The 24,152-nt window shown below is 47.6% G+C and overlaps 1 pseudogene; it reads right to left on the minus strand.

The window, feature by feature from the left end:
- Positions 1-24,152, minus strand: part of LOC123281331 (poly(A) polymerase alpha pseudogene) — a 296,804-nt pseudogene that overhangs the window by 134,941 nt on the left and 137,711 nt on the right.

Here is a 24,152-nt window from a genome sequence, read left to right on the forward strand (position 1 = left end):
AGTGCTTGAGGGAAGAAGGAAGGGTAAGTCTTTTGAGTAAGGTGTTTGCTTCTGCCAGTACCCTGGTGATGGTGGGTTTTTATTTGGTTTTGTCTTTTAATATATTCAAGCTGCATGAGGAAAAGAAACAAAAGGTACTCAGGACAAAATGTAGTTTGAATCACTTTCATTCTGCTCGGGCCAGTAAAGTTCAGACATGCAATTAATCACAATTTAACACAGATACAAGGGAGATGGTAAGATGCAATTGGTTACTAATGACCCTGCCAGTGACTGCAACTCCTTAGTTGTAATTTGCAGGGCAGTGCTGGCCACCAGCAGGGCATCCAGGAAACATGCCTCTGCCCTGCAGGCCTTGTCACTTAGGATCTGTGCACATGGGCCTTGGCTGAACTGCTATGTAATATTCCAGACTGGGCCTTCCACAGCAAGAGATGGGTCCTGTCAGGTATTTCAAGAGCCTTCCTATTGGTAAGAATCAGGAGAGATGTCATTCACTGTGGCACAGCTTCTCTCAGGGCCTGAGGGAGCAGGTGGTGTCTGGGATTCACCATCAACTCCAGATCAGGACCAAGGACATGGGGAGTGTGAGGTCCTGCCTGACCGCACCTCTCAGGACACCACTGCTGGGCTGTCTGTGGGAACTCGGCCTCCCTTCCCGCTCCCTGCAATGCAAGAAAGGGACCCCAGAGTCTCTTCATGGAGAGTTGGACAGTGAAGGGGCACAGGTGAATCTGGGGAGGTGGAAGTGAGGAGACGCTGTTATTCCTGGAGGGAGGAGGGGTAGATGGTGGGCAGACAGGAGTGCCCAGCCCCCTGAGCTACTGCAGCTGACTCATTGCCTCTGGAGAATCCAGGCTTTCCCCTGCAAAAGTTCAAGAACTTCCCAGTTCAGTGCTTCAGGCTGAGGCCCCTCACTTCTGTTTCCTCACCCAGTCCTGCATCAACTCTCTGTCCCCATCACACATGGGCAGCGCTGTTTGACTGCCCAACTTTCCCAATACCCCTAGGTCTTCAGAATGGTCAGTGCCCCCCTATTCCCACCAGTCTGGAGGCCAAGACTGGTCAGCTGTGGGAGCAGGCTATCAAGCTCCATCATCCTGATCATCAGTCTGTCAGGAAGTGGCAGCAGCTGAACAAAGGAGAGATGCAGGGACAATTGTGAGCCACCGTGTATGTCTGCAAGTGGACCTGTTGGGGAGGACCCAGTAAATAACTGAACCTCCTGCTAATATAGATGTGGGCAGTGTGTGCCTTGGGTCTTAATAGAGTATGCATGGATATTTTCTTAATTTGTAGGACAGGCTTTTGATTTTGGAATTATAGTTTCCCTTGATATCACCTCAATCCCACCCATTTGGGGCACAGATTGCAAATTCTGCACCCTGGAACAGGGTTGGTGGTGGGGCCAAGGCACTGGCACCCTGGCCCTGGAACTCTCTGTATGCACAGCTGCTGCAGAGAGGTGTTCTCTGTTGGGAGTAGTGGCCTTCCGAGACATCAGTACACATCTCTGGTGCCCTCACTCCTCCCAGCAGGCCCCTCACCCCTCAGAGGCACCTGCCCTTGTCCTCATCCCTACCTCAGCCTTCAGAGCAGTCTCTGAGCTGACTGCCCCAGGGACATCATGAGGGTCATTTGCTCTCTTTGCTCTGCTCCTGATGCCTGCCTGGTGCAGTGCATGGTCCTCTAGGTTCCCTGAGGGGTGTGTGTGTGTGATGCATTCCTGCACACACGTGAAATCTCAAGGTGATGGAATTTGAAAGTCATTTAACAAACGTTTATTTTAAATGCAAGAATTCATTGTTAGGACATATGTATTGAATAAACTAGTGTTCCTGTCATAGACTGGATCACTTGTCTTAATCTTCCTGTCTTCCCAATGTTAGAATGACACATCCAGGCCCTTTGCCTGCACCTTGCAGGTCCTCTCACTAGAAGGAAAGCATATCCCCTCACCAGCCCTGTTTTTCTCAACCTTGGCCATAAGAACCCGGAAACCAGCAATCTCCATTCTCCAAAGGCACCCCAGGTAATTCTCAAGGACACTGAGAATGTGAGAAACATTTCCCTAAATGGTATAATTTGAGAGGTTCCACCAGTAGGACAGATTTTTGCCATATTGTAGGTGACAGGAGATTTGCATATTGAGTCTCCTTATCCTAATCTATAAAACTAAACCAAAATACTCAAGCAGTCATGTTATCAATTATGTAGAAACAGCTGGAATCTTAGGAGATAAAAATATTACCTGCGGCTCTGGACCTCCCTCAAAAAATAGCAGAAAAGGATCATAGTCATTTCCCCCAGTACCCATGCCTGGACAGGGACCACTGGGCCCTGAGTGTCCAGCCTTTGGTGCCCAATATGCCTGGAACCATACCTCTCCAAAATGACTGGCTCCTGGGGTTGGTTCCAGGTCATCAGTCCAGGCTGCCATCCTCCTGGAGTCCCTGATGTCTGTCCTAGGAGCTTCACCCAGAGCAAATCTAAAGAGTGTTTGAGGGCTGGGGGTTGTGGCAGTAAGAACACTTGCATTGGTCTCAGGTGCTAGAAAAGGTCCACAGGAGCTCAAAGAGGAACATGAGTGCCCTCTAGTGGATGGTTCCTGCTGGAAGAAGAGGAAAAGAGGCCAAGACAGCTGAGAGATTAGGGGTGACCTTAGACTAAAGGCACGTTCAGGTTCAGAAGGACGAATATTTAGGGGTGATCAACTAACTTACGGCTGCCTGTAGCTAACCGTCTAGAAGACTGGTTTTTCAAAGAGTGTAACCACAAGTCAGAATGACACCACTGGGTTGTACTGCAGTCAGATGAGGGACATACTATAGACCCTGAGATGAAAAAATACATGATAACAAATCTATACTCAAGTCATTAGACGGTCTACTGTGATGGTCTTACCACCTTCAGAGGCACCTTAGCAATGAATGGAAAGTCATTCTATGATTGGGAAAAAATATCTTATTAAGAAGAAAATTATATCATTGGAGCTTCTCTTTATTTTCAGAATCATATATCTTGGCATCATTCCTTAAGTGTGAATCTATACCCAAAAATGTACTTTGTCAGAGACTGGCAATTGTTGGGGTCTCATTGCCAGCAAAAGAGGGCTGACTGGCCCCAACCGTGGGCCCCTCTCTGAAGCAGAGGAGCCTTTGATGCTCCCTCATTGGTGGGGCGGGGGGGTTCTTTTTAGTGTCCTCACGATTCAGCCTCACTCTCACACTCTGGGTAGAATCTCTTGTCTATCTTGGATTTGATACTTAAATTACCGACCTCTATTTCTGTGCTTCATCCATACAACATGTTGACAGACCCAGGAGTGCCTTCAGCTCTGTGATTTTTGAGGGAAAAGTTCTCAAAAATACTTGCCTTCACCTTCCTTGAACAGACCTCCACTTGAGTGCCATCATTATTACGCAGAAGGATTTAGACACTTTTATTGGTTGTGAGATGCTTTCCGACTCTGAGGGGGATGCGTGACTCTCTGCACAGGGATGACCAGTAGAAATGGACAAAGAGAAATCACATTAGTGTTCACAGAAGACCTATAGGAACTCATGAAAGCTTAAAATCACAGGAGACTGCACATAAAATCCACATTCCTGTGCTGATACGTGGATCCTGGTGACTTTTGCCATTTCCTTAAGAGCTAAAGTACAAAAAGTGATATTAATAATGAACTGGAGAGTAAGATATACCTCACCGCTACTGATAAAAGTAAAATAGTCGTTTTTCCTTAACAGAGCATCCAGTGCATTATGTTCATTTTCACAATGATGTAACTGTGACTATAGGCTATATACAATTTTGTGACCTGACAGAAATGGCTACACTTTTCCCTTTAAATCTCAAATACAAAACTAGAAGGTGGCTCCCAGACCTTCTCCCAGATCACACGGTCTGTGACGAGCAGCAAGATGAGTCGAGCCACAGCTCCCCTAGTCCTCAAGATACCCGGGGCACCCTGGGCTGTCCCTGCACCCTGATGTCTCCACATCCACAGGACCCTGATTGGTGAGTGCAGGGGCAGCAGATGGAGAGTCCCCCTCTCTCTTTGTGGCCCCATTCCAACCATCACCACAACCTTGCACTCTTCGCCTCTAGCCGTGTCCACAGACATCCCAAAGTTCTGGCAGAACAAAACCTACTAGAAAGCACTGACCCCATGCTCATCTGTCATGGGCACCTCCTGGGCGTGCCTGGACCCCATGACCACCCACCAACATGCCGCCAGATGGACTTGCCAGTCCTCGCAGGATCCCATCACCTGACCCTTCTCTCCCATGACAGGAGCATCAGGTGAGGTAGAAGGTTTGATTGGCTAGGCACTAAAAGTGTCCAGATTCCAGTGCCAGGGAGGTGGTGCTGAGGCCTCAGGTGGTGGCAAGATGGGAGATTGAGGCTTGAAAAGGAACAGGCAGTGAGAGCAGGAGGTGGAGCCAGGGTGTGGGCCACCATGATTAATCTATGATGGGAGATGATTTTGTGTGTGTGTGTGCCCAGGGGGCACTGTGAACAGGCTCCACTTAAGAGACAATGTCTGCGAGGATGAGAGGTAAGCCAAGCCAGATATCCAGCCATCCCTGTGTGTACCCCATAACAGATGCTTGATAGCAGTCATTAAATGGCTGAAGGAAACCACACGATGGAAGCCTGTCACCTCCTGTGACACATGGGAGTCATAACATGTTCAATGTAGACACAGGGACACCAGCAACAGCATGGGAGGAGGCCAGCAAGTGCTTGTGGCTGCCCCAGGGAGAGGCCTTTACCCTTGTAGAGTCAGGAGGGAGGACAGGGGCCTCCTAACAGTGAGGGTTTGGATCCCCATTCATTCCCAGAAAATCATACCTCCACCCCATCTCTACCTTGTGACTTCTCTCTGCAGAGGGCCTGGGCCAGCAGCCTGTGTCCTTCCTCTTCTCACAGAGATCTGACCTGACACAAAATCTGGATTTTCTACCCCACTTAAAATTACTATCAAAAGAGAAGGGAGTTCCACTGTGACCTTAAAGAAGAAGCATGGAGTGACTCCTTACCCCGATGTTCCCTAGTCTGTGGAGACACCTCACTATGGTCCCCTGATGACTTCTCACCAAGCCAAGGTATCCCAGTGAATGAGGGAAACTCCCCAGGCACGATGGGACAGGAGAACCAGGATCTGCATTTGCTTCCATCTCAGTGTGTCCCATGGGGGCCTCCCCTCCAACAAAGGAATTCCCAGGATCCCCTAGCTGACTCTCCACATGGAGCTGTTTCAGGTCCCTAGCCCTGTGGGGAGATCTAGAGCAGACGACAGAAGGGGACACAGATGACTTTGATGCAGCACACTCAGTTCCATGATGGGAGAAACACAGGCCATGCTGAAGATCAGTCTGCCAAGGCCAGTGCCCTCTCCCGAAAGCCTCAAGAGACCCCTCACGAGGCCTTTCTATTGCAAGCTCAGGAGCAGAGACCTCCTCCTGAGGCAGCACATCCACTAGGCAGCACAGAACACTGGATCAGGAGTCCACTGGACAATGCCTGTCCTCGCCCTGGGCTCACCTGCACTGGGATGGAGTCAGGCAGCCTGGGGACCTGCAGTGACCAAGGTACAGACTGACCAATCCCTATAACATGGAGGTCAGAACCCACATCTGTCCAGGTCTTAGGAACTGCTCACACCCTATGGAACCCAGGTAACATGACATGGGCCACAGGTCTCTTCGTGCCCTCCAGGGGATGACATTGGGACACACAGAGACAAGACACAGGAAATTAACACATAAATGTGACTTTGGATAAGAAGGTGCAGAAGGAGCCTGATTTCTATCCCTTACTCAAACCATCCCTTCTGAGTCCTGCCTACCTTCCTAGAATGTCTCACCCACTCTTCTAGGGCCTCGGGGCACCCTGCTACTTCAGGAGTCCCTGCAAAGCTCCACACTCCTTGCATAGTACCATCCGTGGGGAAGACAGGGTGACCACAGGAAACTGAGCCAGGCAGAGGACAGAGGCAGCCAGGATGGTGAAGGAGCACATGGATAGGCTCTGAGCCACAGCTGAACCAACAGACATGGAGGTGGGGGTCTCCCTGAAACCTTCCTCCAAGGACCAGGTAGCCCACCCACCAACACCATCCTCTCACCCAGGACATGCAGAAAACCTCCCCCTTCACACCCAGGACTGCAGCTCCTTCTGAGACACCTGTACTGGGTGTCTGTCCCAGAAAGCAGAGCCGAGGCTGATGACACCAGAAATGGAGAGTGGGTCACCTCACGAGTCATCACTCAGTTTGCCCCTTTCTCACCCCCAGAGTCATCTCTGTGACCTTTCTGCTGGGAGTAAGACAACCTTCTCCGAGCATTTGAGGACACTGGGAAGACCCTGGTTTCCAGCAGGTTTTCTGTGTCACAAACAGAAATAATCCCCTGGGTCTCTGTGTGCTGCTGACAGACTCCAAGGCCAGGACACAGCAGAAACCAATGCTGGGGTGGCTGAGTCATCCTCTCAGGGGGCAGGGGTCCCCATCAGCCTTGCTTTTGAAAGTGTGCTGCATAGGCCATTGTGATCAGCATCACCTGAGAGCTTGTTAGATGCAGACTCTGAGGTCCACCCCACACTTGCTGGGTCAGAATCTGTATTTTAAGTGGATCTCCAGGACTCTCATCACCCTGGGTCTATCCTGCAGCACAGTAGAACTCTGGTAGGACCCAATGGCGCATATTCCTTAGGCCCCACAGGTCAAAATGGTTAAAATGGTAAATTTTAGGTTATGTGACTTTTATCTCAAAACAAACAAAAAATTTAGGAGAGGAACCTACACATTACCTTATAGAAAACTGCACCAATGTGCAGCCCTGGGAGTGTATGTGGTCTATTTATTCATGCCCACAGCCTTCCCATAGTAATTATGTGGGGGGGAGAAGAGATGTCACCCAGTTATCCATCTTTCTTTCCTTTATTCATTCTCTGAGCAATTATAGCCATTTACTTGTTTCAGCCCCTTGTGTAGGAGCTATGTGGCCATTGAGAACCACAACAAGGCCTGTCCTGCCTGTCTCTCAGGTATGCAGGAATCTATAGGACACATCAAATGAGCATAGGTAACTGCTCCTGAACACGTTGTCACAGCACAAAGGGGAGGATTCAGAGGAGAGAGTTCAGAAGGAACTCATTGTGTCCACTGGTGGAGGTTGGGATGACCTTGTGGCAAACAGTCAATGAGGTTTGCTGCAAAGAAGGGGAAGAAGCAGGTTCATGGAGAAAGGAAAGAGGGCACCCCTGTGGGAGGCAGGAGCAATTCTTGATGGACCAAGAGTTGTGAGGTGCAGTGTATATGGAAATAGGATGACAAGGAGGAGGTGAGAGGGAGCTCATGGGGGAAGGTGAGCTGAAACAGATGGTGGCTGTTTGGAAGAGTTGATGTGTTTTATGGGTGTCTTTTCCCCACAGCCTGAGCTCAAGAGGGCAGGATGGGTCAGGACACTAGGGGAGGGAGCTGAAAAGAAGTTACACCCATGATAAGTCTACCACCTATGGTTGCTCCTTCCTTGTTCATATTTGTGTGCACATCAGCTGTCCCCATTTTCTGTTTTCCTGTCCCTACCTGTGTTTGCAAAGGGAAAGAGGCTGGGAGCTGTCCATGGTGTGAAGGCAGCCCAGCGCCCTCCTGGCTGGGCAGAGGCTTTTGCGAATCTCATTGTTTCCTTTTAATACTGTCCCCAATACATTCTGCCACCACAACTCCACTTTCCTAGGAAATAGGGTTGGGGGTTGGGATAATTTAGGCATAATGTTTTACCTGTGTGTCTCCGGAAAGAACGGACCCAGAGTTTCAGGTGAATTTCTGCTAAGAGAAAATTCCCATGAGCAGAAAAAGAGTAAATGAAGGGAAGGGTCCTCATTATTCACTTTTTTTACCGGTGGTCCCCTCAGTCACAGACCTGTTCAATTTCCCAGGAAGCCCCCTACTCCCTAAGGAGAAGGCAAAAAAAGCCTGGAAATAAACGTTAAAAATTTAGAAGTTTTTCTCAGCTGGGAATGGCACTGCCCCCACTCAGAGAGAATTTGGAAATGAGGGGGGACATATTTTTGCTCTACCAGTTACATGATAAGCCTTCCAGACCTAAGAGTGTAGGGATGATAAATGTGGTTAGAACCTGGAGACTGTCTCACATAACATGGAATTTCCCACCCAAATGCCAATTGCTGCTCCTCAGAAGAAATGAATGCAAAGATTTTATTTTTATTTACAGCGCACATCCTCAACTGACATAATATATATTTATTTACTTCCTGGGCTTCTGTCTCCACATGAGAGAAGTGACCTAGCTTTGTTAACAGCTGTATATTCTGACTCTTTAATGAGGGAAAACCATGAGATTCATGTTTGAACAGTATTTAAAGAGGCTTTGGATGCAAAGAACAAAATATGAAAAGTATCCAAGGACTTCTTACTTGGTTTTTTATCTTCTCCGTTATGACGCAAATATAATTTTGTATTTATTTAAATGGCATTGTGCCACATATAAGGCTTATCTCATTTTTTTCATTAGTTATCTTCTTTGAGATTTATCCTTTAAAAATATTTGGGTCTACTTTAGTGGTTGTCAAATTTATGGTATTTTCCTCCCAGAGATATTGGGAAATGTCTGAAGATGTGTTTTGGTTGTCAGAAATTATGGGTGAACTATTGGTACCTACTGGATTGAGGCCAGGGATGTTGCTACAAATCCTGAACACACAGGACAATCCCCTACAACCAAGAATGATCTGGTCCAAAACATGCATAGTTTCAAAGTTGAAAATCCTTCTGTAGACAAACATCGCGCTGTATGAGTTATAACAAGAAAGAATATGGTAATCTCCATGATAATAAAGCAGCCTCTTAATATTTTATATGAGAACAAACCCATATCTAAAAACTAGGCAAATGAGGGAGCTGGGGAAGGAAGACTGCCTTCCTGGAAAGTCTGCTTCCCTGGAGAGAAGGCAAGAAGGAGTGGGCAGGCACCAGGGAGAGAAGAGATTTGATAGGAGCAATGTTTCCCCAGTGTGGAAAGCAGGATAGTTCATGTCCAAAGGGATCCTGCCTGGCCTCCTCCTGGGTCCCCACAGAGGCCTTGGGCCTCCAGCTTCTTGGAAGAGAGGGGTCAGGAGCCCCAATGATGATCACTACCTCCTTGATGGCTGAGCCAGAAATCTGGGACTTCCTGATTCACAGAAGTGGAAGAATCTGAAGCAATTGAGGTCTTACGTGGGATAGGGGGTCAGGGCCACAGGCTACTTCTTGTGGGTGTGATGCTTTGGGGTTTGCCAAGATTGGGGCTGAGGTATTGAGGAGGGGAGGGGGGGACTGGGAGATGCTGCAGCTTGACTGGTCTGGGACTACAAGAGGCCCCCAATCTTCTGTTGGGGGGGCCCCTACATGGATTCAATATGGAGGGACAAGGATGTCTGCAGGAGGTTCAGAGCAGGATGGTCGGGACTTGGAATCTCATCTTTCCAAACAAAATTCTTTGCTTGGTGGGCTCCACAGGAGAAGGACAAGCATTGTAGAAACTTGGCAGCCCTGTCAGTGGGACATGGTGGAGGTGGCCTGTGGTGCTCAGTGACCTATGTCAGTGAAATGCGGAGTTCAGCAGGGTGAAAGCAACTAGGATTTGAGTCTCACGGGTGCCTGGAGAGGCCTGAATTTTGGGGGGACACAGTAGTTGAGTGTCCTCAGAGGAAAATGGGCCCCACTGGTGGATTCTGTTGTAGATTGAGGTAAGGCCCAAGGCCCTGGAGTTGGAGTCCTCACCCAGCTGAGGATTTGGGCCCTGGGCTGGTGTTGTCCCTTGTCAATGCAAATAATCAATAATCACTCTATAGTTAAGAAAAATAAGGTGATATTCATCTGAGCCAAGCTGTGGACTAGATCACAAGTCCAATCTCCACCAGAGAAGAAAGAAATCCAGAGAAGAATGGTTTATGACATGGTTATATCCCATTTCAGGACAAAGTACATACACCAAGCATGATGGGAATACAATTTTTTCCCCAAAGTCACAAGGAGATGTTTTGCTGCAGTTTAGCAGATAAACAGCAGGTCAACTTGACCTTGGTTCTCTGGAAAGAAAAGTTTATCTTCAAATAATTATTGATATTGGCATCAGAGGAAGGGAGACAGTCATCCCTATCTTTAAAGAGTGGATTCTTTGCTTTGAGAAAATGTTTGAAGCAGATGTATAGCGCACGTTTGGTGGGCTATAAGTCAGGCTGCTCTGGGAAAAACAAGTTTTAGGCTGAATCAGATTTAAACAAGAATGGCTTCCTCATATACGTCAGTATTTGAAACCTTATTACTTTCATCAACCTTCAGCAGGGGATGAGAAGACAGAGATGGTTGGATATCTGGCTCTGTCTCATCCTCCCAGACAGGATTCAAGGCTTCTGTTCAGAGGTCCGGCAGGGCACAAGGAAGTGACCACCCCATTTCTCACGTGGGGCTTAATCACAGATGGCCAGTGCCGCAGCTCCACCTCCTGTTCTCACTGCCAGGCTCTCCAAGAAGAGCAGTTCTTTGTCAATCCTCAGTCTCACTTTCTCATTGCCTGAAGCCTCAGTACAGTCTCCCAGGTACTGGGGTCTGGGCTCTCCTCCCACAGTGAAGGCCTTGAAGAGCTGGGTATCTATGTGGGAATATGGAGGTGCCCCTGTGACCTCAGAAGAGTGATCTTGAGGTCCCTGGGCTCCAGACTGCTCTCCAGTGCAGAATAGGCCAAACACTATGTCTCACGTAACTCTCCCAGAAACAGAGAGGAGGGCTGGTTATTGGAATCATGGCCCCCTCCTGGGAAAGCGCCTCCAAGCCCAGACAACCACCACATGCAGGGACTGTTGGTCCCAGTCAGGTTGCATCTTAGCAGGTGGTCACAGGGTCCGGGTGGGAACCATGCTCATGGTGGGTGCACTAAGCCCAATGTAGGCTTGGTCGTGCACAGACAGCCATCCTGGAGGAGCAGGCGGTGTGGTGGGTGTCTATGAGTAGGGATTTGGCTGTCAGAAGCTCCCCAAGTTCAAATGTGGCTGGAGTGAGGCACGCAGGGTTCTGGTACGTTTTGTATTGAGGCTGTAAGATGGTGCTCAGAACCCTCCAGGTCGGTGCCCCATAGACATGTGACAAGGTGGATGTCTTGAGCGGAGAGGCAGCACTGAGAGCAACCTTTGCTGAGAACCAGGGAAGCTCAGGCCTCTGTTTGTTCGGAGCTGGTCGGAGGTGATTGGATCTGGGAAAAGGGCCAGGAGCTGCAGCTAGTCTTGTATTTGAGATTTAAAGGAAGAAAGGCTTTCTACCAGGCAATGAATTTATAAATTATGAATTTATAAATATCCAGCCACTTCAGGATGGTGGGGAACACATACTACTGAAAGGCATTCCCTTTCTACATGGTAAGAATGAGGATAAGGCACTTGGATGCTCTTTTAAGGACAAGGAAACAACTAGTCTTAACAGTAACTGTGGTGCATGTGTTATTCTTGTAATTCATTATTAATGTCACTTTTGTAGTTTACTTCTTAAGGAAATGGTGAAAGCCAATCAGGATCCATGTTTAAGCACAAGAATGTGAATTTTATGTGGATTCTCGAGTTTTAAGCTTTCATGCTTTATGTGGATTCTCATAGGGTTTTAAGCTTTCATGCATTCATATAGATCACCATCTCTCTGAACACTAATGCAATTTCTCTTTATCCATTTCTACTGGTCAACCCTGTAGAGAGAGTGTCACATTTTTCCTTTAGAGTTGGAAAGCATCTGACTATCAAAAGAAGTGTCCAGATCCTTCTGGGTAATGATGCCACTCAAGAGGAGGTATGTTCAAGGTGGGTGAAGGTAACTGTCTCTGTCTCTCTTTTCCTCAAAATCTCAAGCAGAAGGCACCTCCTCTGCCTTTCAAAATGCTGGGATGGGCGCCGGCCCAGTGGTGCAACAGTTAAGTTTGCACGTTCCACTTTGGCGGCCCGGGGCTCGCCGGTTCGGATCCTGGGTGCTGACATGGCACTGCTGGGCAAGCCATGCTGTGGTAGGAGTCCCACATAGAAAGTAGAGGAAGATGGGCATGGATGTTAGCTCAGGGCTAGTCTTCCTCAGCAAAAAGAGGAGGACTGACGGCAGATGTTAGCTCACAGCTAATCTTGTTCAAAGAAAAAAAAATTCTGGGATTGATGAAGGACAGAAATATAAGTCGGTAATTTAAGTATCAAAACTAAGAGTGGACAAGAGATTCTGCCCAGAGTGTGAGAGTGGATGCATGAATGGTGAAGACGCTAAAAAATCACCCTTCCCCTAATGAGGGAGATTCAAAGGCTCCTGTGCTTCAGAGAGGGGCCCTGGGTTAGAGGGAAGCACACTGTCAGCCCACAGGAGCTGGGAATGAGACCCTGATACTGGCCGGTCTCTGACAAAGTCCAATTTTGGGTGTAGATTTGCACTTAAGGAATGATGCCAAGATATATGACTCTGAAAATAAGGAGAAATTCCTATGATTTAATTTCCTTCTTAATAAGATATTTTCCTAATGATAGAAATGACTTTGCATTGACTGCTGACTCTTAAGATGATAAGAACATCACACTAGACTGTCTAATGACATTGCATTTAGATTTGTTATCATGTGTTTTTTCATCTCAGTGTCTATAGTATTTCCCTCATCTGACTTTGCAGTATAACCCAGCGGTGTCATTCTGACATGTGGTTACACCCTTTGAAAACTATAGTCTTCCAGCTGGTGAGTTAGAGGCAGCCATAAGTTAACCACCCCTAAATATGCCTCCTTCTCAACCTGAATGAGCGCTTTGTCCAAACCCTAATCTCTCAGCTCTCCTGGACCCTTTTTGCTCTCTTCCAGTGGGAACAGTCCACTACAGGGCACTCACACTCCTCCTTGAGCTCTTTAGGACCTTTTCCATCACCTGAGACCAATGCAAGTGTTCTTACTACCACAACTCCTGCCCCTTAAATACCCTTTAGATTGCTCTGGGTGAAGCTCCTGGGACAGACTTCAGGGACTCCAGGGAAGAACCTCCCATTGGAGGATGCGGCAGCCTGGACGGGTGACCTGGAATCAACCTTAGGCCCAAGTCATTAGGGAGAGGGATGGTTGCAGGCACAATGGGCAGGGAAGGCTGGATGCTCAGGGTCCAAATGCCCCCGCCCTATGTGTGGGCACTGGAGGAAATGACTGTGAGTCCATGGCCCTAAAGGATTGGATCATTCCTCTTAACTGTCCCTGCCTTCCCCATAGAATTACACATCTACATCCTTTGTGCATCAGGGGTGTGAATAAACGCTCCTGGACTTCTGATTCCATCTGGCTCTGCCCCATTGGTCTGACGTCATTAGGGTCAGGGGAGAGGAGGGAATGAAGCCTAGTCTGCCTGAACACTCTGGCTCAGGGAGGACATAGGCTGTTACTCCTCTTTTCTCTTACTTGCAGATGCTCCAGCCCAGCCCCAGGGCCATAAGTGTTGTAAGTAGATACCCATAAAGCAGACAGAATTTGGCCTTCTATCAGAGCACAAATCTTAAGTTGGATGAAATCTTGTTGGGGTACATAAGAGATGTGGGATGAGAGCAATTGCAAATTTAAGAGTGGGACATGGTTCAATTTTTATATTATTGGTAAACACCTAAAAAATGCTTGAGATTTATGAATGTAAACTACTTAGCACAATGACCTTTCCTTCTACACTTCTTCCTTGTCCACCAGAGGATGGCAGAGCTACTTCACAACCTGGAGTCTCCCCATGAGGCTGCTGAGCTCCCTCAGCATCACCCAAAGCCCCGCAGGGTCAGACCCTCACCAGCATTATCTGGTCTACTGTTCTCCTCACTCTCCAAGCTCCCCATGCTGGACTCTGTCCGCACCTCCATCCAACCGAGTGTTTGCCCACCTGAAGGCTGATCCCTCTGCAGACAGCTCCTTAATCCACACTGTCTGTCTTTCATGGGGTGAATGTCTATTCATGCTTCAGGTCTTAGCCAAAAGGCCGCTTTTTCAGGGCTTCTCTGGTGATCCCCAGACCACTTGAGACTCCATTACATGCTTTCCCTTCACAGTCCTTCTCTTGATTAGAATTAACTCCTTAGTTCCATGATTTTCTCTGAGTGCCTGTCTCCCTGTCACAGGGCAAACTCTGTAGCCAGAGCCCCATGTCTTTTCTGTTCTCTGCGAACTTCCCAGGGCTCATACCAGGACCTGACATGTCATGGATGCTCAGTAAATACTCATCAGATGGATGAGGGAAACCTCACGATGGAATCCTGTCACCCGTGTGTGACTCCTGGGGGTTAGAGCATGTTCTGTGTAGACACAGGGGCCCTGGCATCAGCATGAGAGGAGGCCACCAAGTGCCCACAGCTGTCTCAGGGATGGGCCTATACCCCTTGTAGAGTCAGGAGAAGGGGGAGGGGCCTCCTAATAGCGAGGGGTTGGGTCCTCATTCATTCAAAGAAAATCACACCCTCTCCCCATCTCTACCTTGTAAGTGATTACTCTCCCAGGAGGGACTGGGCTGACAGACTGTGTCCTTCCTCTTCTCACAGAGACCTGATCTGGCACAAAATCTGGATTCTCAACCCCAAGTGGACTTACCACTAGGAGAGAATCAGAAGCAACACCCCATCCTGAGAGTCCTTCGTCTGTGAGGACAGCTAGCTATGGTCCCCTGAAGACATCTCACCAGCCCAAGGCATCCCAATGAATGAGGGAAACTTCCCATGCAGGATGGGATGGGAGAAGCAGGATGTGTGTTTGCTTCCATCTCAGAGGGGCTGAGAGTCCCATGGGGCCTCCCCCAAGTAACAGAGGAACCTACAGGATCCCCTGGCTGAGTCTCCAGATGGAGCAGCTCCAGCTCCTGGGCCCTGTGAGGAGGTCTAGAGAAGATGACAGACAGGAACACAGATGACTCAGATGCAACGCACCAGCACTATGACGAGAGAAACACAGGCCATTCTGGGGACCCACCCCACATGCCTTGAGACCTCCCAGGGTGCCTTGGGACCTCAAGAGACCAATTATTTGGCCCTTTCCTTGAAGCCTCAAGGGCAGTGAGCTCCTCCTGAGACAGCACATCCACCAAGCAGCACAGAACACTGGATCAGGAGTCCACTGGACAATGCCTGTCCTCCTCCTGAGCTCATCCTGAGCTGTCATGGAGCTGGGCAGCCTGGGGACTGACAGTGATACAGGACCCTGGATGAAGGACCCCTCAGCCTAGAGAACAGAACTCACCTGTGTCCAGGGCTCAGTGCCAGCTCACACCCTCTGGAGCCTGGTCAGCATCCGTGGTGCAGCCCCTGACGTTGGCTACAAATCTCCTCATGCCCTCCAGGGGGGTGACACTGGGACACACACACACAGACAATTTGCTGGAAATTAACACATGAACCTGGCTTTGACCAAGGACGTGGAAAAGGAACCTGATTTCCATCTCTCCGTTAAACAGACCCTTCTGGGTCCTTCTTTCCTTCCTATACTTTCCCACTCACCCCTTCTAGGGGCCTCAGAGCACCCTCCTCTTTCAGGTTCCCCTGTGCAGCTCCCCACTCCCTGCCTGGAACAACCCATGGGGAACGAAGGATGACCTCAGGAAAGTCAGATAGGCAGAGGATAGAGGCCCCAGGATGGGCAGAGAGCACACAGACAGGCTATGAGTCACCACTCAGCCAACACACAGAGAGGGAAGGTCTCCATGAAACCTTCCCCCGAGAACCAGATAGCCCATAGCCACCTGACCTCCCACCACCATCATCCTCTCACCCAGGAGACACAAGAACTTCCCCCTTCACACCCAGGACCAGCAGCTCTTCCTCAGGCACCAGACAATCTTTCATCCACAGGTGTTTACAGCCTGTTCCAGGCACAATGATATGACACAAGTATCTGCCTTGATGAGGGTCACATTCTATGGGGAAGAAGAGGGATAAGCAAAGGCATCTAGAATGTGATGTCAGGGACTGACAAGTGTCAGGAAGGTAACAGAGCAGGGAAAGGTCAGAAAGTGAAGACAAAGGCTCTTTAGAGCAAGTGGGCAGGGAAGGCATCTCCCAAGGATACCCCTGAGAGTGAGCAGAGTGCTGAAGGAAGTGAGGGAGTGAGCTGGGCTGATGCCTGGGGAAGAGTAATGGGAACAGTGGAAATAAATTCAGAGGGGCTGAAGTAATGGTTGTCATGCTGCTGACTTTGACGAGAAGGAGGCGCACACACAGACACACACTCCAAGTCTAAGAGATGAAAAGACCTCCTCAGGACCCTAGGCCTCATCTTTCCTTCCTAATACGTAGGTCCAAATATTGATTGATCTCTCTCTCTCTTGCCTCCTAGGCTGACTCTTAACCTTCTGGAACCTACCCACCAATGCCAACTCACTGTTGAATTGGTGCCTTCCAATACTGCCAAAGGGAAGGTTATTCTGCTTGTTCACAGTCTGACAGATAATCTCATAGGCTATATCTGGTTTAAAGGAGACACAGTAGAGTCCAAGCATCAAATTGCATTATATGTAATTGACACACAAGAAATTACCCCAGGGCCCGTATACAGTAGTCAAGAGATAAGATACCCCAATGGATCCCTGCTGTTCCAGAAGGTCTCCCAGAAGGATTACAGGTTACCACACCCTACAAGTTATAAAGAAGAATTTTCACAGTGAAGTAGGAACTGGACAGCTCCACGTATACAGTGAGTGATTTCTCTCTGACCTCTGGATTTGGGTGGGGTGTATTCTACCTCACACACACAGGACTGACAGGCCTGCACTGTGCCTACATCTCCCTCTGCATTATGTCACATGTGGTTGGAGCATTTGGTGCAGGACACACACAGTGGAGACAATCATTTATTTCCTGATATGTTGTGTCACACCCACTGGAGTATAAAGGAAGGATTTTGCCTTCTCACTCCCGACTCTACACCTGCAGCCAGCACATAGTGATGCTTGAGAAAGTCTGTGCTTTAACCCAGATGTAGAGCAAGTGGCCTTATGTTCTCTGAGTGCTCTGATCCTCATGCATTTGTCTTCAGATACACAAACCTGCCTTGTTCTTTTAAGGACTTGGGTTGGCTGAGAGGTGAGAGATGACAACTCTGATTGAAGATGCCTGGGAGGAATCAAGGTCCCACACAGGGCAATGTTCTCTGTTACCTGCATAGTACAGGTACCCACACCTGTACTATAAGCAGCAACTTCAATCCCATGGAGCATGAGGTCCCTGTAGTGTTAATGTGACCCTGAGACTCAGAACACCACCTACACATGGTCCATCAACAGTCAGAACCTGCAAGTAATGTCACATGGTATTCCTATGTAAAACTTTTTTCATAATCACCATACCATTTTCCACAGTAGCTGCACCATTTTACTTTCCCTCCAAAAATGCACAAGGGTTCCAATTTCCAGCACCTGTTGTTTTCTGTTTTTTTGACAGTGGTCATTCTAATAGATCTGAGTGAGTATCTCACTGTAGTGTTGATTTGAATGTCTATTCAAGTGCTTTGCCCATTTTTCAATCAGGTTATTTGGTTTTGTTGTTGTTGTTGAGTTTAGGAGTTCTTTGTGTATTCTGGATATTAACACCATATTGATAAATAATTTGCAAATTATTTTCTCCAATTCCATAGGTTACCTTTTACTCTTTTGATTGTGTCTTTTGATGAACAGAAGTTTTTTTATTTTAACAAAGTCCAATTTATCTATTCTTTTTTGCCTATGTTTACTGTCATATTCAAGAAATTGCCAAATACAATGTCATGAAACATTCCCCCCATATTTACCTCTAAGAGTCTTACAGTTTTACATCTTACTTTAGGATTTTATCCATTTTGAGTTAATTTTTCTATATGGTGTAAGGCAACGGTCCAACTTCATTCTTCTGCATGTGGATATTCATTTTTAACACCATTTGTTGAAAAGACTAACCTTTCTCCATTGAATCGTCTTGGCTCCCTGGTTGAAATCATCTGATCCTATAATTGAGGCTTTATTTCTGGTTCTCTGTTGTGTTCCATGATCAGTACTGTCTATCTGTCTTATGCCAGTGCCACACTATTTTGATTCTTTAGCTCTGTGGTAAGTTTTAAAATTGGAAGTGTGATTCCTCCAACTTTGTTCTTCATTTTAAAGGTTGTTTTAATTATTCAGAGTCCCTTGAGATTCCATATGAATTTTAGGTTGGAGTTTTCTATTTCTGGGAAAAAAAAAGTCATTGGGATTTTTATAAGGATTTTATTCAATATGTAGATAGTTTGGAGTATACTGGCATCTTAAAATTAATCCTTCCCATGCATGAACATGGGTGTTTTCATTTATTTCTGTCTGCTTTACTTTCTCTCAAAATGTTTGGTAGTTTTCAGTGTACACATCTTTTACCTCCTTGGTTATTTGATGCCTAAGTATTTTATTCTTTTTCATGCTGTTGTACTTGGAATTGTATTCTTAATTTCTTTTTGGGGTTGTTCATTGTTATTGCATATAAATGTAATTGATTTTGAGTGTTGATTTTGTTTCCTACAACTTTGCTGAATTTGTTTATTAGTTCTAACATTCTTTTTGTATGGGGAAGGAATCTTTATGGTTTCCACAAATAAGATTATATCTTCTAAAAGCTAATTTTTTTCTTCCTTTCCAATTTGGATGACTTTTATTTCTTCTTCTTGCCTAATTGTTTTGGCTAGGACTCCTGTACTATGTGGAATAGAAGTGGTGAAAGCAGCATCCTTATCTTCTTCATGATCCTAGAGAAAAGTTTTCAGTGTTTCCCCATTGAGTATTATGTTAGCTGTGGGCTTTTCATTTATTACTTTTGTTACATTGAGTAGTTTCCTTCTATTCCTAACAGTGCCTGTCTTTTGTTAAAACTGTAACCACTTCTCTCTAGAGAATTGCTTCCCTGTGATATTCAATCCACAAGCCAGGAAGTAAAAGTCTTCTTCAGAGTGAGAAATCCTTTAGATTAGAAGCTCTCCAGGTCCTAAGGTTGTGAAGACTGAATGGTGGGGCATCCTCCTTCCTTAACAAATTAGTTAACAAGAAGTAAATGACTTCCCACTATATGTAACCTTCCCTTGGCCCCAGAGATGGACACGGCTGGCAAGCCTGCCTTCTCCAACACATACAGAAGTGTATATAAGGAATGTGGCCTGATCCTTTTTGAAGCCAAAGAAAGTTCTGGGGGAAAATCAACGAAAGTTCATGAAAGAAAAATTTCATCTGATGATGACATTGTAGGGCATGTGGGATGAGAAGAGGTTCCTGGTGCTGAAATTACAGAGATGTCCATGGGGACTAATCAGGGGTCAACCTGGGATGATATGGCAGTCAAAGGGGGAGGTGCAGCCAGCTCCTTACAGACCATCACCTGAACAGAGACACTCGTCTTCCTACTGAGGGTCAGGACCATTTCTGGGTCACATTTACAGAACTCACTATGGCCCTGTGAGTGGCAGAGATCTCTGAGGAAGGAATGAGGCCCACTCTGTCAGTCACCCCTCTGTTTCTCTACAGACCCAGTGGCACAGCCCTCCATCCAAGCCAGCAACACCACAGTCACAGAACACCATGGTCCTGACATGCCTCACAAATGACACTGGGATCTCCATCCACTGATTCTTCAGTAACCAGAGGCCGCATCTCACAGAGAGGATGGAGCTGTCCCAGGACAGTAGCACCCTCACCATACACCCTGTCAGGAGGAAAGATGCTGGGGATTATCACTGTGAGGTCTCCAACCCGGTCAGTTCCAGTAAAAGTGACCCCAACAGGCTGACTGTTATATATGAGTGACCCTCTTCCCCTCCTACGTGTTATTAAACTGTAAATAGAATTTTTTCTTAGCTGTAAATTGATGGTCATGATGTACTTTATTTACAGAGCTGTTGTGAATAGGCAATGGGAAAAGGTGAAATATTTGAGTCAATAACTCTTCAAAAATGTGAACTGATATTGTCATTATTGTTGGCTCAAGGTCACATTCCACTCCAAATCCCAGCTCTTGTTGCCCTCAGTTGCATCATCTCCACAGTGGAAGGATGGGTAGCGGTCATGGGATGAGGGGTGGGAGCACATGATAAGCTGTTAGGAACCACAGTCCTATTCCTCCTCCAGGGGTAGGTGTGGATGGTGCCTGGACTCTGACATGGACAATGGGAACAGACTGGAGGACACCCATGTGGATGATAACACAGAGATGAAATGCAATTGACCCAATGCAATCTGCCTGCATTGTCCTGGTCAGAGGTGGGATAAGTGTTTGGAGAACACAGGCCTCAAGCTGAGACACTGAGACAAGGCGCACCCTCTGAGTGAAGAAACAGTCTCCAGGGTGGTTCCACCCACATCTACAGACCCCACCCCACCTCAGCCCACCTGGGTGGCATCTCCCTGAAGGCAGCGTGTGAATCAGGGACATGAGTCTTCTGTAGGGAGAGGGAACTCCTGGGCTCAGACCCAGCAATAGAGGGGTACCTGCAGGCCAAGATTTCTCTCCACATGAGGTTCCACTATAACCCCAGAAAGATGTACTCCAGCACATCTGCTCATGGGGAACATAAGCCCAGGGTGAATCATGCTAGAGGTGAGAGCCCCAAAGCACTGAGACATCCCCCACCCTCCATGCCTACACCAGCCCCTGTAGGTTCTGTCCTCTTCAGCCAGCAACTTCCCAGCCTCCAGGCTCCAAGGAATGGCCGTCATCCCTCTCTCAGGGTTGTCCCTAAGTCCAGGAATGCCTGTGGTTCCACCTGGCCCATTTACACATCCAAGGCCCTCAGTGCAGGGTGGGTGATGCCCTGTAGATTGAGGGGGCTCCCTCAGAGAAGAACAGGACTGAGGATCCGCAGGAGAGAAGTACCCAATGTTCCCATCCAGGCAGGTGACTGGCGAGTGAGATGTGAACCTATACCTGAAAATGGACTTTCTCGGAGACTGGCCAGTTTGGGATCTTATTCCCATCACCTATGGGCTAACGGCACCCTGCCCTCAAACCTGGGGCTCCTCCCTGAAGCATAGGAGCCCTGGATGGTCCCTCATTAGGGGAGGAGGGTCTTTCTGTTGTCCTCACCACTCACCTATCCACCTCTCACACTCTGGGCAGATTCTCTTGTCTATCTTGGATTTGATTCTTAAATTAGCAACCTTTATTTCTGTCCTTCATTCATAAAACATGAATGCTTAAAATGCTATGACAGTCCACATAAAATCCACATTCCTGTGCTGAAACATGAATCTTGGTTGGCTTTCACCATTTCCTTAAGAGGTAAACTAAGAAAGTGACATTAACAATGAACTAGAAGAATAAAACAGGCATCACAGTTACTGATAAAACTAAGTTATCTCTTTGTCCTTAAAAGAGCATTCCAGTGCATTATCGTTTTCACCATGTCAAATGGAATGCCTTTCGGTCAGTATGTGTTCTCCACCATCCTGAAGCAGCTGCCTATCTACAATTTTCATGACCTGGTAGAAATTATCCTTTCTTCCTTTACATCTCAAATACAAGACTAGAGGCAGCTCCTGAACCCTCTCCCAGATCCAACTACCTGTGACCAGCTGTGGAGAGCAGAGGCCTGAGTTTCCCTGGTTCTCAAGACAGCAGAGGTGCCCTCTGCACTGCCTCTGAGCTCAAGACATCCACTTTGTCACATATCCACAGGGTGCTGGCACGAGAGTCCCAAGCAGCATCCTACAGCTGTGATGCCCAGTGTCACCAGAATCCTGCATGACTCACTCAGGCCATGTCTGAATTTGGGGAGCTTCTGGAAGCTGAATGCTCACAGGCACCCACTCCTCCACCCTCTCCTTCAGAACCACTGTGTGTGAGCATTCAAGCCCACCCTGTGCCCAGTGCACCCAGGGTGAGCATAGGTCCCTCCCAGAGTCACGACCACCTGCCAAGATGCCCCAGTACTAGGACCCGCAACTTCCCCCACATGCTGGCCATCTGGGCTTGGAGGAAATTTATGAGGCAGGGGCCCTGATTCAAATACCTAGCCCTCTTCAGGTCTACAAGAGTTACCTGAGGTGTATGCATTTGGTCTACTGGGCACTGCAGAGAGGTTTGGGGCCCCAGGACCTCAAGATCACTCTTCTGAGTGCAGAGGGGCTCTTTTCTATTCCCACATAGGTACCCAGCACTTCAAGTCCTCCAACATCAAGGAGAGCCCAGACTCCAGTACTAGGGGCACTGTGCTGAGGCCTCAGACAATGAGGTTTGACAACGAGGTTTGACAAGGAACTGCTCTTTGAGAGCAGGGCAGTGAGAGCAGGAGACAGAACCAGGGCGAAATTAAGCCCTAAAAGAGAACCAGGATGGTCCCTTCCTTGTGCCAAGGTGAGAACTCTGAACAAAAGCCTCTATTTCTCTGGAAGATAAGACAGAGCCAGATATCCAACTGTCTCAGTCTGCTGAGCCCCTGCTGTAGGGACAGCACCAGCCCAAGATCCAAATCCTCAGCTGGAGGAGGACTCCAACTCCAGGGCCTTGGGCCCTACCTCTGCCTGTAGCTGGGGCCACCAGTGGGGCCCATTTTCCACTGAAGACACTCACCTGTTGGGTAACCCCTAAGAGTGGGGGTCCTCCAGGTACCTTTGGAGACTCAAATCCCAACTGCTTTCACACTGTTGGGCTCTTTGTCTCACCAACATGGGTCACTGAACACCTCAGGCCACTTCCACCAGTCCCATGGACAGGGCTGCCAAGCTGCCAGAAGCACTGTCCTTCTCCTGTGGAGCCAACTAAGCAAAGAATTTTGTTTGGAATGATAAGATCCCAAGTCCTGACCATCATGCTCTGCCCCTGCTGCAGATACACTTTTCCCCCTATATTGAATCCACGTTGCGGCCTGACCAACAGAAGATTGTGGGCCTCCTGTAGTCCCAGATGAGACAGGGCTACAAAACCTCCCAACCCTGCCCTCCCTACCCCTGTCAATACTTCAGCCTCCATTTTTGCCAAACCCAAGGGCATCATACTCACAAGAAGTAGCCTGTGTCCCTGTCACCCCCATTCCAACTCAGATCTCAGTTGCCTCAGCCTCTTCTACTTCTGTGATTCAAGTTGCCCCCAGGTTTCTGGCTCAGCCATCAAGGAGCCAGTGGCCACCATGGGTCTTCTGGCCCCTCTCTTCCAAAATTCTGGAGGCCCAAGGCTTCTGTGGGGATGCAGGAGGAGGCCAGGCAGGAACCCTTTGGACATGAACTGTCCTGCTTTCCACACTGGAGAGATATTGCTCCTATAAAAACCCTTGTCTCCCCCCTGCCCACCCACTCCTTCCTGGCTTCTCCCCAGGAAGCAGACTTGCCAGGAAGGCAGGCTTCCTTCTCTACCTCTCCCATTTGGCCAGTTTGTAGACATGGATTTGTTCTCACATAAAATATTCAGAGGCTGCTTTATTATCATGGAGATTGTCATATTCTTTCTTGTTAAAACTCATATAGGAAGATATTTATCTGCAAAAGGATTTTCAGCTATGGAACTATGCACATTTTGGACCAGATCATTCTTGGTTGTAGAGGATTGTCCTGTGCATTGCAGTATTTTACCAACATTGCTTGCCTCAATCCAATGGGTAACAATCGTTGACCCGTAAGTCCTGAACAACAACAAAAATATCTCCAGACATCGCCAAATATCTCTGGGAGGAAAACTCAATAAAGCTGATAACACTTGATCTAGGCTAAATATTGTTTTAAAGGTTAAATCCAAAAGAAGATAATGATGAACGAAAAACAAATGAGAGAAAGACCTAACATGTGGCCCAATGCCATTTAAATAAATACAAACTTATATGTGGGGTATAATAGAAAAGATCAGAAACCAGGTAAGAGGTCCATGGGACACTTTGCTTGTTCTCTTCTTTGCATCCAAAGCATCTTTAAATACTGTTCAAACATGAATCTCACGAGTTCCCATCATTATAGGTCAGAATATAAAGCTGTAAAAAAAAGTTAGGTCACACCTCTCATGGAGCTCACTTTCTAAAAGGTGTGGAGACAGAAGATCAGCAAGTAAATAAATATATACCATGTCAGTTGAGGACATGGGCTATAAGGAAAAATAAAATCAATTGATTCATTTCTTCTGAGGAGCCGCAATAGGCATTTGAGTGGGAAATTCCGTGTTG

This window comes from Equus asinus, chromosome 26 (genome assembly GCF_041296235.1).
Source record: "Equus asinus isolate D_3611 breed Donkey chromosome 26, EquAss-T2T_v2, whole genome shotgun sequence".
Taxonomy (NCBI): domain Eukaryota; kingdom Metazoa; phylum Chordata; class Mammalia; order Perissodactyla; family Equidae; genus Equus; species Equus asinus.